The 14,795-nt window shown below is 36.1% G+C and overlaps 1 protein-coding gene across 3 annotated transcripts in view; it reads left to right on the top strand.

Annotated features, from left to right (window-relative positions):
* Positions 1-1,245: 1,245 nt before the first annotated feature.
* Positions 1,246-14,795, top strand: part of LOC106089080 (septin-2) — a 72,251-nt gene continuing 58,701 nt past the window's right edge. Inside the window, exon 1 of one of the 3 annotated variants that reach the window (XM_013254844.2) lies at positions 1,246-1,440. The gene's annotated coding sequence lies outside the window, so the exon portion shown is untranslated. Of the gene's footprint in view, positions 1,529-14,795 lie in introns of all 3 variants that reach the window. The other 2 variants (XM_013254843.2, XM_059366806.1) reach the window with 2 other exon arrangements.

Genomic DNA, 14,795 nt, shown 5'->3' with positions numbered 1-14,795 from the left:
GAGTGAATAGAGCGACAAGAATAAAAGTCAGCGGTGTGCGGAAGATAACAGTGTTGCCACTGCATAAAAAAATTTCTACTAAAACTTCAAAATACCCAAATAGTACATAAAGGTGTGTACTATCATTCACAACTGTAAATCGATCGTGTACTGAAAGAAAAATTAGTATCAAATTGTATTGTCATGAGATTTCGCAAAGGTGCTATAAAATATACATAAACTTGGGCGGTTACAGGTTACAATATGAAAAATTTATAGTCACTTTGGATAATAATTGAGCTCCACAAGTGTTCAAGAATCAAATCGGTAGATAGGTTTATATTTTGAATATATGGATTGTTTGGTTTGGTAAAATGTTGTTTTAAATCATACATGGCTATTTGTTGACCATTTCTTTCTTGAAAAAAGGATGGTTGTTATATGGTTGAAGAATTTTAAACTTTGGGACATATGTACATCGTAAATGAGATCACTTCCTTTTAGAGAAATCAAAAATATCAGGAACACATGTAACAAAGATGTCGTAATTTCTCATTTAAAATAAGTTTACATTATAATGTGCCATATTTATTACACAGAAACAAATAAAAAATACGAATTGCAAATTTTGTCCATGAACATTCCACTAAAGAACAGGGGCAAACTTCTCACATATCAATGAGTGCAGTCCGATTCAAGTTTAAGCTCAATGATAAGGGGCCTCCTTTTTATAGCCGAGTCCGAACGGCGTGCCGCAGTGCGACACCTCTTTGGAGAGAAGTTTTACATGGCATTGTACCTCACAAATTTTGCCATTAGGAGCTCTTACTTACGCTCTTACTTGTTTTTTCTTGATATTTTATATTTGTCCCACTCCACTTTGTGTCCGTTTATGATAGCAGCGAGGCATATATTTGACACATTCTCACTTCGTTTTGCAATGAATATGTGTGAAAGAGACCACAATGTAATCTTGTTCAATGCACAATTTATACAATTAAATAACAATTTATATCGTACAATTAAAAATATGTTCACTTATGCCATGGTTACCAGTCACTTGGCTTAAAATTTCTATGTCAAAAATTATTAAAACAAGTAACACCGTGTTTGAAAAGTTTTTTATAAATCAATACCGGTTATAATCGTTCAAATTAAGGCCTACATCCGACTTAAAATTTTTCAACGGCAACACCGGTGGTGAATAGCGCAGTAAAGCATTTGAGAGTTGTGCAAACCATTGCCACAGACAGTACTTTCAGTTCGAACGGAATTGTTGAGGTGTTCAGACGTATGATAGCGGTTAGTCTCTCACTCGGCCACTTTGCCCCTTCGAACGCGACGGTTGTGAGCTGGTTAATAGTGTTGGTCAAAAGTGGTGCAATAAAATTTCAGTTGTTGTTTATAGTGCTGGTGGTTGGTGGCGGTGAAAAACACCCTTTGCAGCAAAACAAAAGAAAAGTGAAATATTCGTTGTTAGTAATACTATGCCATTGATTGAGAAGATACTGTGTTGTGCAAGAAAGTGAATCTGAAATCAAAAATTGCAGTGGGTGGTGGTGATGATGCTTCGATGGCTTGATATGTACAAAGAAAGGGGTGGTTTTGTTGATTTCATTCGTTTTCCATTGGTAAAGGAAAACTCACCCCAACAACAAAACATTGATATCAAAGTTCATATAAAAATGTGTTTTAATCTGTTTTCTATCCATTTGCAATCAAAATCGAGAAGTTCAATATACCTATTCATCTAAACATTGGAAAAAAAAACATCAACGACGCCTGATAAAAGAGGCAAAAAAGTAAAGAATAATGTTTATAAAAACCTAGACGTTGCATTGTGAGTTGTTGTTTGTTTATGTTATGGATCAGAAATTACCAACCGCAATTCCAATAACAACAGCAGCAAAAATAACAAAGGGCTACAACAGCGGCAACCGCGACGCCACCAGTCATCAACCCAAACACAAATCCATTCTATCAATATACACTATTGATTGCGGCAAACATTTCAATAAAATGCATGGGGGGAGTGGGTCTAATAACTTGAGAAAAAGTTTACCCTTTGGCTTAACATCAACAAACTCCATTCTTTGGGTGTAAACAAATATCCCACTTAGATGATCATTGAAATGTGGGGAAGGGGGAGACAGACAGACCCCAGAGTGCGATATTCTTTTTGTGTGTGTGTGTGTTCGAAAGGAAAACTTTCAAGGGTTTAAGCATACAGTGGTTCTATAGTCGCATACTTTTTTTTAAGTTTAAAAATGCGGTTTTATTAGAGAATCACAAAACAAGGAATATCTACATATTTGGAAAGAATGTATGCAAATCATAATATTAGAGGACTGAAGGTAATTGCGAAAAGAGAACCAATGTGTTATCCAAATTTGGGACAAGTTTCCATGGTGGCACAATTTCAAAAGCCCACCCAATATGAATATGTAAACCTATCATGACAAAATTGGACTCCAAATTGCCCTTATTTTGCTCTTTATAAGATATATTCCAAACATGGGGGAATTCTTTTGTAGAAATTTGTAAGAACTTTAAAACAAAAAGTAGGCCCCAAGCATTCTAGAGCCCTGAAATTTTGGATTAATGAAAAAATTATAAATGTTATGCAATGGCCACCTCACCGGACTTATTCCATTAGAACCCATGGAGAATTGAAAAAACCAACCGAGAACATTGTAAAAAGGTTTATTTGCAGCCGAAGAAATAGTTTGGGAAGCAATATCACCCGAAATGCAAATGCAATTTTGCCTATGAACATACCATTAAGAAACAAGGACAAACTCCTCACATATCAAAGAGTGCTGTCCGATTCAAGTTAAAGCCGCGTCTGAACGGCGTGCCGCAGTGCGACAAGTCTTTGGGGAGAAGTTCTTACAAGGCTCCTATGCGTGACATAGTACCTCACAAATGTCGCGAGGATAACCACCGCTGAACATTTTTCTTTTGTTCTCGGCAGGATTCGAACCCAGGCCTAAAAGATTTGCTTGTGTCATCCAGAAAAAAGGATTCGATTCCGAAATATTGATTGCAATAGTTTTTTTTTTGCAGTAATGTAGCGGTATAGAAATTTTCACATCCCTAGTAACAGATTTGAAAATTCGGGACAAATTTGAGATACAAATTTATTTAATTAGATATAATTTGATCCAATTATATCTGATGGCAGATCGGTATATTTTGATCTGACCATATCAATTTTTTTACTCTGGATGACAGGATATCTCACAAATGTAGTATAAGTAAGGATATAACTACCGCTGAAAATTTTTCGGATGTTCACGCCGGGATCTGAACCCAGGATTTCGGCGTCATAGGCGGGCATTCTAACTTCTGCGCTACAGTGGCCCCATTAATAAATACATATAGGCACATTAAAATTAATACCCCGATATGACTTCTTGAGACCACAGAAGCTTCAATCAGTATCCGATTTATTGTTTCAAAATAATTCGAATACAAACTTAGTTAACAACAAGGGTACATTTTTAGCAGACTTGATGGTGGTTGGTACCCAAGATTCGGACCGGCCGACCTTACCAAGTTTTTACTTGTTAGCAGGATCCATTATGGGGTATACCCTATGTTCTCTATTGTCGATCGCGTCCTTTTTATTTCATAAAATTTGATTATTTTAAAATTTATATTTTTAACTTATTAACATAACCAAACGACAACACTGTGTTCAAAGCATTGAAGTTCTATGGTTGAAGAATGAATCGAATTAAGAAAAAATCCCAACAACAACAATAAGTAGTAAATAATATATTCACCACCAGGCAAAAGCCACCCAAATACCGTAGCAAAGACACAACGTAGTAGTTGTTATTGTAAATCATTAAAAACATAAAAAGGCGCATCATCAAGGCCATCATGACATTTGCTCTGTCTCTTTATATACTTCTCTCAGTATCATTTGCCCTCCTCCCACCATAAGTACACTACTAGGCTTTGTACTCTTCAATAGCTGTCCGTCCGACAGACCAAGCCTTGTCATTGAATTGGTTGTCTGTGTGTGAGAACAAACATTTTGATTTTTGTTTTGCACTTCTCCCCATTTTCGGGAGAATCAATACGAATTGCTTTTGGGTAGTCGCATTGGCTTTGTTTTTGTTTTATAAGGGGAGCTCTGGTGTTTGTTTTTGTCATTGTTTTTTGAGATACAGGGGTGCATGTGAAAGGTCGAGAAGCCAACATACGTGGTTTGAAGTCACAAAGACAACACAGACACGTGATCCCTGTTCTTTGCAAATTGCTAGAAATACCTTGAACTTTAGATTTTTTTTTTTAGTTTTTACTTATCGCATGTTTGGTGAATTGCATTGAAACGCATTTACGTACTTGTATAACAAACAGAAAGAGCTATCGTTCAAAGTTTTAAAGTCAAACATATAACTTTACATATTATATGGGAATTTAGTTATGTGTAAAGAAGAACCTTCAAGAGTATATTATAGATGCATGTGTGTACTAGGATGGTAAACCATAGTAAAGTGAAGTGGTGAATTTAGTTTGATGACAAACCAGTTAAAAATTTAAGAAATATTGGGTTGCAAAGATGTAAAATCAACCTTGCGGGGATGGAAATCCCCTATGAATGCAGTGCTTTGCGTTGACAAGTGGAAAGTTAAGGATCAGAGCGGGGAAAGAGGAAATAGTATTTGTTGACATTAGTTTTAAATTTCTGGATGTCATAGTCAGTTGGAAAGACATTGGCAGGAAACTGATTCCACATGCGTACAGTTCGGACAAAAAAGAATTCTCCCTATAGTGCATGGTCCGGTCAGCTGGAAAATCAATAACAAACGGGTGTGAGTTCCTAAAAATGTCTACTATTTCTGACGAGCATCTTACTTCAGGAATAAAAAGGTTAACATCTGTGGAGAACCGATAGAACATCGTCACACAACCCACATTACGAAGATGTTTAAGCGAAACAATAGAGTTGGATACCCTATCGTCGCCATTTAAGACCAGCGCTCTATTCTGAACGAGGTCCAGAAGTTCCAAAGATGATTTGGAAGCTCCTGCCCATACATGTGAATTATTTTCCATCTTCGTCCTGATGTAGGTAGTCTAGATATTGAGAAGGTCAGTGGGAGTGAAGTAATTCTTATTCTTTCACCGCTTATGAAAGCCTAAACACTTGGATGCTTCATTCGACTCTTCAAATACATGGTTTGACCAACGTGGACATCACATTGCATATTCACGCGCAGAACATTAGGGTAATCTGACTGTTCAATATCCATAGGTAGATATTATGAGAAAATGAACCGGAGAAGGGACAGAGCCTAGTGTTACACATGCGTTCAGTTTGTATTCATCGGATGGGAACCCATCTACAACAACCCGTATAGTGCGGTTCTCAAGAAAGCTCGTTATAAATCGAGAAAAATCATTACAGACTCCAAAAGCGTTTAGCTTTGACATAAGTGCGCCATACCAGACTATAAAATGTATATATCCAATGTCACGAACTTGCTTTCACCAAACTGGTGGATAGAGCGACTCAATCGTACCTACAAAAATGCCATTTGGGCTACAGTGGAGCGATTTTTGCGGAAACCATACTGTCTGTCGCTGAGAAGGTCATTGGACTCAAGGTACTTCACAAGATGGTTAACCATGCTTTTGATAACCTTTAAGGCTCGGAGCAAACCGCAATTGCACGCAAAACCAATAAAAATTTTGTAAAATATTTACTACAAACAAAATACTTTTATTGCGAAGATTTGCATTTATTGCAAACGTGTAACATTTCGCTTCAACATATCAAACGTAAGCCATAAACGTAGTATTATTTTAAGTAACTAACATTCTTTATTATAAACCCTTTAGCAGCTTCGGCTACGGTAAAAGGACCTTTCTTTGGTAAAACCTTTTGGTAAAACCAAAAACTCTTTAATTACAATGCAAAAGTGCTTCGATAGCCACAAACGATTATTCTTGTACTGGACCAATAATTTTTCTCTTGTGTCTCTCCTCTAGTAGGAGTAGAAAGGGTGAGTACTTGAGCGAATAGACGAGTGGTTGGCAAAAATACTGACTCTATTGCACATAACTTTCTACGCGAACAAGAAAATAATCCCAAGCAGACTCATAGGCTAACAAATTATTGCAATTGTGTGCTCGTCACTGGTACAGACACATTCTCACAAACAACACTATTTCCTTTCATTTGACTGAGCAAAGAGAAGTCAGAATATGAAGCAGCTCGGGCGTGTGCGAAAAGTAAACTCGGAGAGTGAAAATTTTGAAAGTTTCAGTGAAAATAATGGACGGTTTCTTAATATAATTGTGTATCACAACATTGAAATAAATGCAAATATACTCTGAAAGAGTTTGAATTTGCCAATTGGGACTTGCTTATAATTGGTAAAAATTTGAGATTGAATTAAGTTACAGCAATAAGCGCACTCAATTTTAAACGTTAGACGTTAAATTGATTTATAAATAAAAAAAATAGTAGAAACCCGAATCAAGAATAAAAGGTACTGTCAGTGTAAAAAACTTTATATTTGTCACAAATTCTTGCAAGAATTTATCGCAAAAACATATACTTGTATCGTAAAAAAAGTTCAACGTTTTTCAGAAAAGAAGTTTACTTGGCGAACATTTCCTTTATGTCAAACGAATTATTTTTTTTGCTTGTGACCGGTCAGTTGTAGTGCTGAACGTTCACAACCTTTCAACATGCTCGGAAGACTCTCGCATGGTAAACAAGGTTAAAAAGTTTGCGTAGTGGACGAGCAAGCGTCGATGAACACTTACTTAGAGCAAGTGTCGATCTACTTGAAAATACTAGAATTTAAAGGTTGTTATACCCACCACCATAGGTTGGGGGTATACTAATCTAGTCATTCCGTTTGCAACACCTCGAAATATTAATCTAAGACCCCATAAAATATATATATTGTTGATCGTCTCGACATTCTGAGTCGATCTAGCCATGTCCGTCCGTCTGTCGGTCGAACGCGTAAAGCTAGCCTCCAGAAATTTAGCACAGATTCTTACTATTGATGTAGGTTGTTGGGGATTGCAAATGGGCCATATCGGTTCAGATTGGATATATCTTCCATATAAACCGATCTCCCGATTTGACTTCTTGAGCCCCTGGAAGCACAGATACTTACTATTGATGTGGGCGCCCCAGTAGTTGAGTTGTTAGCGTTCTTGGATTACCAGTGTAGGGTTCTTGGGCCCGATTCCCGCCAGAAGCCTTGGTCTGTCGGTACTGTGGTATCACAATGGACTTAAAATTGTCTAAGTGAGTAAACAAACGAAAATTACACTCTTCTGACCTCTTTGGATGACATATAAAGTAAACATAAGAGTCGGAACCCAGTCGAAGAGTCAACAGTCAGCGTCAATTTGTTTATCAAACAGAATGAGGGCGTTGAGCTTTGTTTTTGAGCGTTTGTTTGAGTGAAAAATTGTTTTACTTTTAAATGTTGCTTTTTTGGGATTTGTTTGCAGAGTTTAATTTTTCAACGCAACGCTCAAAAGAAAGCTAAACACTCCTCATTTTGTTGTTCCGGCCTTTATGTGGCTGGCCTCTGACAAAGCGTCAGTGATTTTTTGTTTTCCCATATGAAATGGGTGTATCTATAATATTGACGCTGACTCTTGTCTCTTTGATTTGGTTCAGACTCTAAGTATTCGATAAAACGTTTCTGCAATAAAGGTTTTTAAGCGAGCTTATCGATGTTATTGCCTTAAAAATGGCTGCATTTCTTTCAGTTCGGCTATCTTTACTCTGAAAAACACCTGCTCGCAAAAGAAAATAATTTTCTAGCCCCCTTGGAAAGCTGTTTAACTTAGCCACACCATTCAAAGACAAACAACCGTTCCCTCTCACTCGTAATTGCACTTCAAAGGTATAACTTTCGAAAATATTCGAATTGCTAAGGATTCTTTAAACATTCACCTTATCCACTTCTATGCCATATAAGGATTAATGTCACAACAATCCCCAACAAGCATTTCTTATTTCCAAACAGTCAGTCTAATCTCTTGGTCAAGTGAACTTTGTTGCAGCTACAGTTAGCCAACCTCCACTTTGGTTTTTTTTTCAAACTTGTAAGTGTTGTACTTTTTTCGCTGCATTTTGGTAGCAAAACCATAAAGTTTTGGCTGGTTGATTGTTAGTATTATTAGGTTGTTTTTTCACTGAATTGGTTAGTTCGGTTGGCTGCTAGATTGTTATTCCCATTTTCATTGACTTGACTCAATCAAGACGTTTGAGTCATCATGCAATCTACTAATTCCACTTCTCTTTTAATGATGTTGTTGTTAGGTTTTAAAGTTATTTCTCTAAGTATTTTTGTTTGGTCTTTGTTGTTTCTTTGATAAATTTCTATGACTAAATCGATTATTAAATCATCGCTTATGCAGTCTCTCTCTGAATACACTATTCATTTTTGCAGTCATAATCAATAGCGTTGGTTTATTTATACCTTGGTTTGGTAAAATAGAAGATTTGTATGGGAAAGTGGTGTACTCATTTCGTTATTCCGTTTGTAACACCATACACTGAAAAAAGTTTGTCCTAATTTTAATGATTCGAGTCAAAGACATTTCCTTTGATGAAAAATTTTTTCTTTGATATTAAGGATTTTTGGTTAATAGTTTTTTAATTTTGCGTTTTGTTTAAAAACAAAAATCTAAAATGAATGTGAAAATACCGTTGAAAGTTTGGAAATTGACTTTGGAACAAGGCAACAGTGGCTTTTTATCATATAAGATAGTCTTAACAATCCTTAACTTACCATTTTTTATTATTTATGACAAAAATCTTTTAATAGATGTCAGAAATAACATTGAAAATTATCAAATTGACTTTTTAAGGGAAAATGTTCCTTTGATGAAAGATTATTTACTTGATTTTAACAAATTTTTATTTTAAATGGTAGTATAATATGTCATTAATGGTTGTATGACGTCGTAAATTGTAGCATATTAGACATGGTAGTATAATCGATTTTAAAGGCGGTAATAATAATCAACGTTAAAAGGTAGTATAATCGATCTTTAAAGGTAGTATAATCGATTTTTAAAGGAAGTATAATCGATATTTAAAGGTAGTATAATCGTTCTTTAAAGGTAGTATAATCGATAATTATCGTAAATATGAGTTGATTACATAATACACGTCAGTTCATGATCTTTACTCACGTTTTATTAAAAATTCCTAAGGGGTTTGAAATTTAATTTTGTACGTATAAAACCAACTTTTCATGAGTATACATAGATGATTTTATATGTGTATATTATGAGCATAGAACTCAGGTGGTGTTATTAACTTTACTTAAACTAATTATAACTAATTTATAATAAGCAAGCACTTTACCAAACATGGGTAAAATCATATTATCGTCGACGATACCTCTTCTGAAACATATTACTGAATGAACTTCTCAAAGAAATTTGAAATTTAAATTCAATATATGTAACTAAAATGTTTACAATACGTATTTCTGGCTCGGTAGTAAGAATAGTTGTTCGGAAGCCAGCATAATTGAATAAATGTTAGTTAGTGTTGAACTAAAATTGAATTTGCTGACTGTGGCATTGTCAACTCCAAAAATTTATTTTATTATTTATGTTGGCTTCCCATAAACGCCTCTCAGTTTCAATGCTCGTTAGTTCATATTTTATCTGTGGGAAGTTTAAAGTGAACTAAAACTTTGTAAAAAAATTTCATAAATGTAATCAAATTAATGAACTCAAAGCGAGCATATGTATAATTCTTTAGCACCATAGGAAGTTCAATATTTCCCAAAATTTAGATCATTTGAACTTGTGTTGAGGTTCTAAATTTTTTGAGTGTATTTTCGTTAATTTCCATCACCTATGTTTCAGACGAAAATGAGAAGTAAAAATCCGGAAAAAAAAGAAATATTTATGCGCAGATTGAATTTAATAAAGTCAGTTCGAAATCATGAGAGAAATCATTGTATAAAATTTTAGCCTAATCGGATGAAACTGCGCCCTCTATAGGCGCAATGTATCTTATAGGTTACGTTCAGTGTCGGATCGCATAATTTTGTACAAAATTAAACTCTGCAACGAAAGGAAAAAATCAATCGATATTCAGACAAAATATAAAATCGATTGGGCCATAGATATTGGGTTGCCCAAAAAGTAGTTGCGGATTTTTCATATAGTCGGCGTTGACAAATTTTTTCACAGCTTGTGATTCTGTAATTGCATTCTTTCTTCTGTCAGTTATCAGCTGTTACTTTTAGCTTGCTTTAGAAAAAAAGTGTAAAAAAAGTATATTTGATTAAAGTTCATTCTAAGTTTTATTAAAAATGCATTTACTTTCTTTTAAATAATCCGCAATTACTTTTTGGGAAACCCAATATTTTGCCAGTTCTAATCATAAGGGGCGTTCTAAGCAAATAATGAAGGTCAATATATGATTAAATATGGTTTAGTGAAAGATTTTGACTTGATATTAGAGATTTTTTGAATAGATACTAAACTTTGCGTTATATGGTTAAGTATTAGGAAATTTACTGTTTTTTTTAAATTCCCTTGGTGAAAATATGTTTGCTTTATGTTAAGGATTCTTTTTAAATTGTTGTTTAATAGATCCTTAAAGAAAAATGTTTTATAATTAAGTTCAAAATATTGCTTAAGAAAATTGGATTTGGAAAGAGTAAAACATTGCATTTTTCGAAAAAATAAATTTTGGAAAGCGTTTGCGAAGTAAATAGATAACGATTTCGATTTTAGTGTAAGAACCATATTTTGTTGTCTTTTTTTAGCTTAAAATTATTACCAAAATCCTTTATTGAATGGAAAAATCTTTAATTTTTGTTAATCTTTTGCTTGAAAAAAGGACTTTTTACGCTATTCCCTATTAAGAATTGTGAATGACTTCAAAATTACAAATTTTGCCCATGAACATTTCACTAAGGAACAGGGGCAAACTTCTCACATATCAATGTGTGCAGTCCGATTCAAGTTTTAAGCTCAATGATAAGGGGCCTCCTTTTTATAGCCGATTCCGAACGGCGTGCCGCAGTGCGACACCTTTTTGGAGAGAAGTTTTACATGGCATAGGAACTCACAAATGTTGCCAGCATTAGGAGGGGAAAACCACCGCTGAAAATTTTTTCTGATTTTCTTGCCAGAATTCGAACCCAGGCGTTCAGCGTCATAGGCGGACATCCAAACCTCTACGCTACGGTGGTCCTTCAAATTATGTAATATTTTCATGTAAGTGCAATCATGTTTATTTTCAGTAGCAAAATTATCATCAATGCCGAGATGTCTTAAAAACAAGAAAAGCTTTTTTTTTTTGTTTGGTAACCTAATCCCTTTGAACTTTTCTTAGATAAACTAAAAGAATTCGTTGAGTGTCGACGCAACGAAGCGAATGCAAGCAACAGTTTTTTTCCATCAAGGGCCATACACAATTTTCCTCTTGAAGTTTTTCATGTTAAGAAGTCGTCAGAATAGTTTAGTTTTCATCTGTTTGTGTTTTTCTTTCCAAGCATTCTATGGTGCTGTGTTGGTGGTGGTGGTGGTTGAGTTGTTGGTTTTAGGTTTTCCACGGCGCTTTTCTTTGCCTTGCCAGTCAGCAAGGCATGGTCGCTTCACGTGGTTTTTGTATTTTTTTTTTTTTGCCTCAGAAACGCATCGTTTTAACTGTGGCAGCCCCGCATTTCGATGGATGGATGTGAGGAGGTGGCCGGGACATATGATGGGGCTGCCACCACCAATGACGCTGCTATTGTCACAGTTTTGCGGTTAGAAGATTTGTCGTCTACTCCATTGTACTGTGAACCTTGAATGGTTGTCATTGGCATCTGTTTTTGAGACTTGCTATGCAATGCAATGTGATGCGATGCGAATGAATTCCCTTATGTGAATATGGAGCACCCTATTGTCGGTCTGTGCGATTAATATGTGTCTTTACATTAATGACATGGTACTATATTTTCTTAGGGTTCTTATGCATTCAGGTTAGACCTGCTCTCGTGCATTTACTTAGCTTGAGTTGTATTTGCTTTTCGTTACTCTGTGACACATTATAAAGGTTTGATGTAACCAAACAAAAAAATCGCGTTCTCATAATTATCGTCATGTCAACGATGGATGCATGTTAGAAAAAAAATTCAATGATGGCGGCCTGCAGTGATGAGGTTAAAGCTTTGCAGCAAACTACCAATGACACACATTGTGCATATTTTAATGAATGTAGGAAGAAGAAGGAGGAGGAATTGAGTGCATTTTTAAAGTGAAGTGAGTTTAAAGGAGAAAAAGTGTGATTATAAAATGCTCCGTTATGGTTTAAATGATTTGAAATTTACAAAAACTAGACATGGAAAGCTTATGCATGGAAGGAAAGTCAATAGGAAAACCGATAACTAAGTGGTTAACACATTAGCGATGAATGTATTAACCATTGTCTTCGGAAAATTCAAGCTCGAATTAGGTAAGAGGTAGTTTTGTAGGTTTCATTGGCAACAATAACAAATCATTCCAAGAAGTTTTTTCTTTTTGAAATCAAATTACACGAAATTTAATGAAATTCTAATTTCCACAAAATTTTTGATGATAACCATATTTTAAGAATGAAATCCATTGTCAATGGTCTAATAGGTCCAAAAGCAGATCCTTGGGCGGTAAGGTGTTGGTATGTTTACCAAAACATCAGTTATTGGCCGATTCTAGACTGAAAAGAGCTTTTTTGGCTTATCTATGCGTATATCTTAGCTTAGAATAGGTAAAGTAAAATAAAATTTAGACTCATGAACATAGGTTAAGGGAGCATGTGTACTTTGTCCTTTATAGGGACCGTAGAAGATTAATGGTGTTTACATGGGAGCATCATCAGGTTATAGAACAATATGGACCGTATATTGCACGGTACAAAATTTTAGCCAAATTAGATGATAAGTGTAGCTTCCAGGGGCTTAAGATGCAAAATCGAAATATAGGTTTATATGAGAGCTATATAGAAGGTTATAAACCGATTTGAACAATATTTGGCAAGGGCTTTGGAGGTCATAATAAGACACTATTTCAGCAAAACCGGATGACAACTGTGGCTTCTATGTGCTCAAGAATTCAGATCGAAGGACCACCTTCTATGGGGGCTATATACAAATCTGAACCGATAATGCCTATTTGCAAATCCCAACATTAATAAGAAGGCGCTGTGCAAAATTTCAAGCGGATATCTTTATTCGTTCAACCGCTATCGTGGTCTTCACACACGAACGCACACAACTAGATCGACTTAGCATGTCGCAGGTCAATATTTTGAGTTCTTACGAACAGAATGAATGAATAGTATACCTGCCATCCTATGTTGTTGGGTAAAAAAAACCAAACAGAGATGTTCCCGACAAAAAAGTGGGAAATTAGGCAGAGCGGGAAGTAACTGTCACCGAAGAGAGAATGGCCTATGGGTACTTCTGGCATCTACAGAACTCCATATTGATGAGAGGAGTACGTGTTTGGTGGAAAGCCTGGACGGAAAAAGTTGTTCATTCATTACACTGTGTCTTAGCCTCACAATTGCAGGGCAGTGACACAAAAGATGCTCGACCGACTCCAATTGCTTGCATAACCTGCAAAAGTCTGTGTCTCCCAGCGTTCAGCACGACGTCAATATCGTGTCAGAACTCTTATCAGCAGTCATACTTCCTCAGCCCAAGATTCTTGACGTCCTGTTCCGCGAAATACTAGGTCACAGGGCCTTAGAACCCTGCAATCCACAGTATCAGCCTAAACCTTATTCTCGCGGTCATCGTTAAATGCCTCCATTCTAGCAAGAAGTTCGAACAGGGGCACAATATCGACGTTCCCGCACAATATCGTCCCCAGTGCCTACCATTCCCCAAAGACCTCCGCCTGAAAGTCGCTGCATCCCACATGCTTCCTTGCTTCCAAGGAATTTAATAATGACTCTTGCTCTGGTGCCCAATCCATCAGTATACACAGAAGGGCTCGGGAAACGCGTGGTACGCCCAGCCTAGAAATAAGACTTTTCTGGAAACGATTTCCAACCCGTCAACAAGGAAGAACTACCCTGCTATATAATCAGTCGCGCCTAATATACCATACTTGACGCATCTCCATCCCCCATCGGAGCAGATAATTTCCTCAGTGTTAGGGCGATATTCGTTGCCACACACACAACAGATGCAAAGACCTAAAATAAAGAATGGTATATGGCGCCTCTCTCGGAGTACTCCTCCTTGCTCCAGAGATCGTCGAAACGTCCAAGGTACCGCGGAAAGATACAAAGTACACAAAAGGCAACCGACCATGTACCTCTTCTACCATCCTGCGTAAGGCACATTTGTCCAAAGCCAGATATCACACCATGCATCCATAGATGAGTATCGGCCGAATAACCGCACAATTTTTTTTAGTACTCGTAGAATTTTATAACCTTTTGCGATACAAATAATTTTTCAACCAGTTCACAAATAGTCAGACAATTTCAGAAGTACCAATGATACCTGGACAATTTTCAAAAAAAAAAAATGTTGTTGTAAGTCCAATAACTCATATCTATCTTTAAAAAAAAATCTCGCCCCATACTTCCAAGCCCAATGAATCAGCATCTGGATATACCAATTGGTTTTGGTCGTCAAATTTTTCATACTTATTGGAAAATACCTCCGTTGACTGTGTAAAGTTTCGTGCACATATCTCTATCCGTTAAAAATTTCCATAATTATTTTCAAGAATTTTCGATTTGGCAACACTGTGCGCCGAATTTCGTACCTTTGCGACAGGAGTTAAGCATATTTACTTCCCTTTTGATACTT

This window comes from Stomoxys calcitrans, chromosome 4 (genome assembly GCF_963082655.1).
Source record: "Stomoxys calcitrans chromosome 4, idStoCalc2.1, whole genome shotgun sequence".
Taxonomy (NCBI): domain Eukaryota; kingdom Metazoa; phylum Arthropoda; class Insecta; order Diptera; family Muscidae; genus Stomoxys; species Stomoxys calcitrans.
Note: the sequence above shows the minus strand (reverse complement) of the source record. Positions and strands in the feature narration are given on the sequence as shown.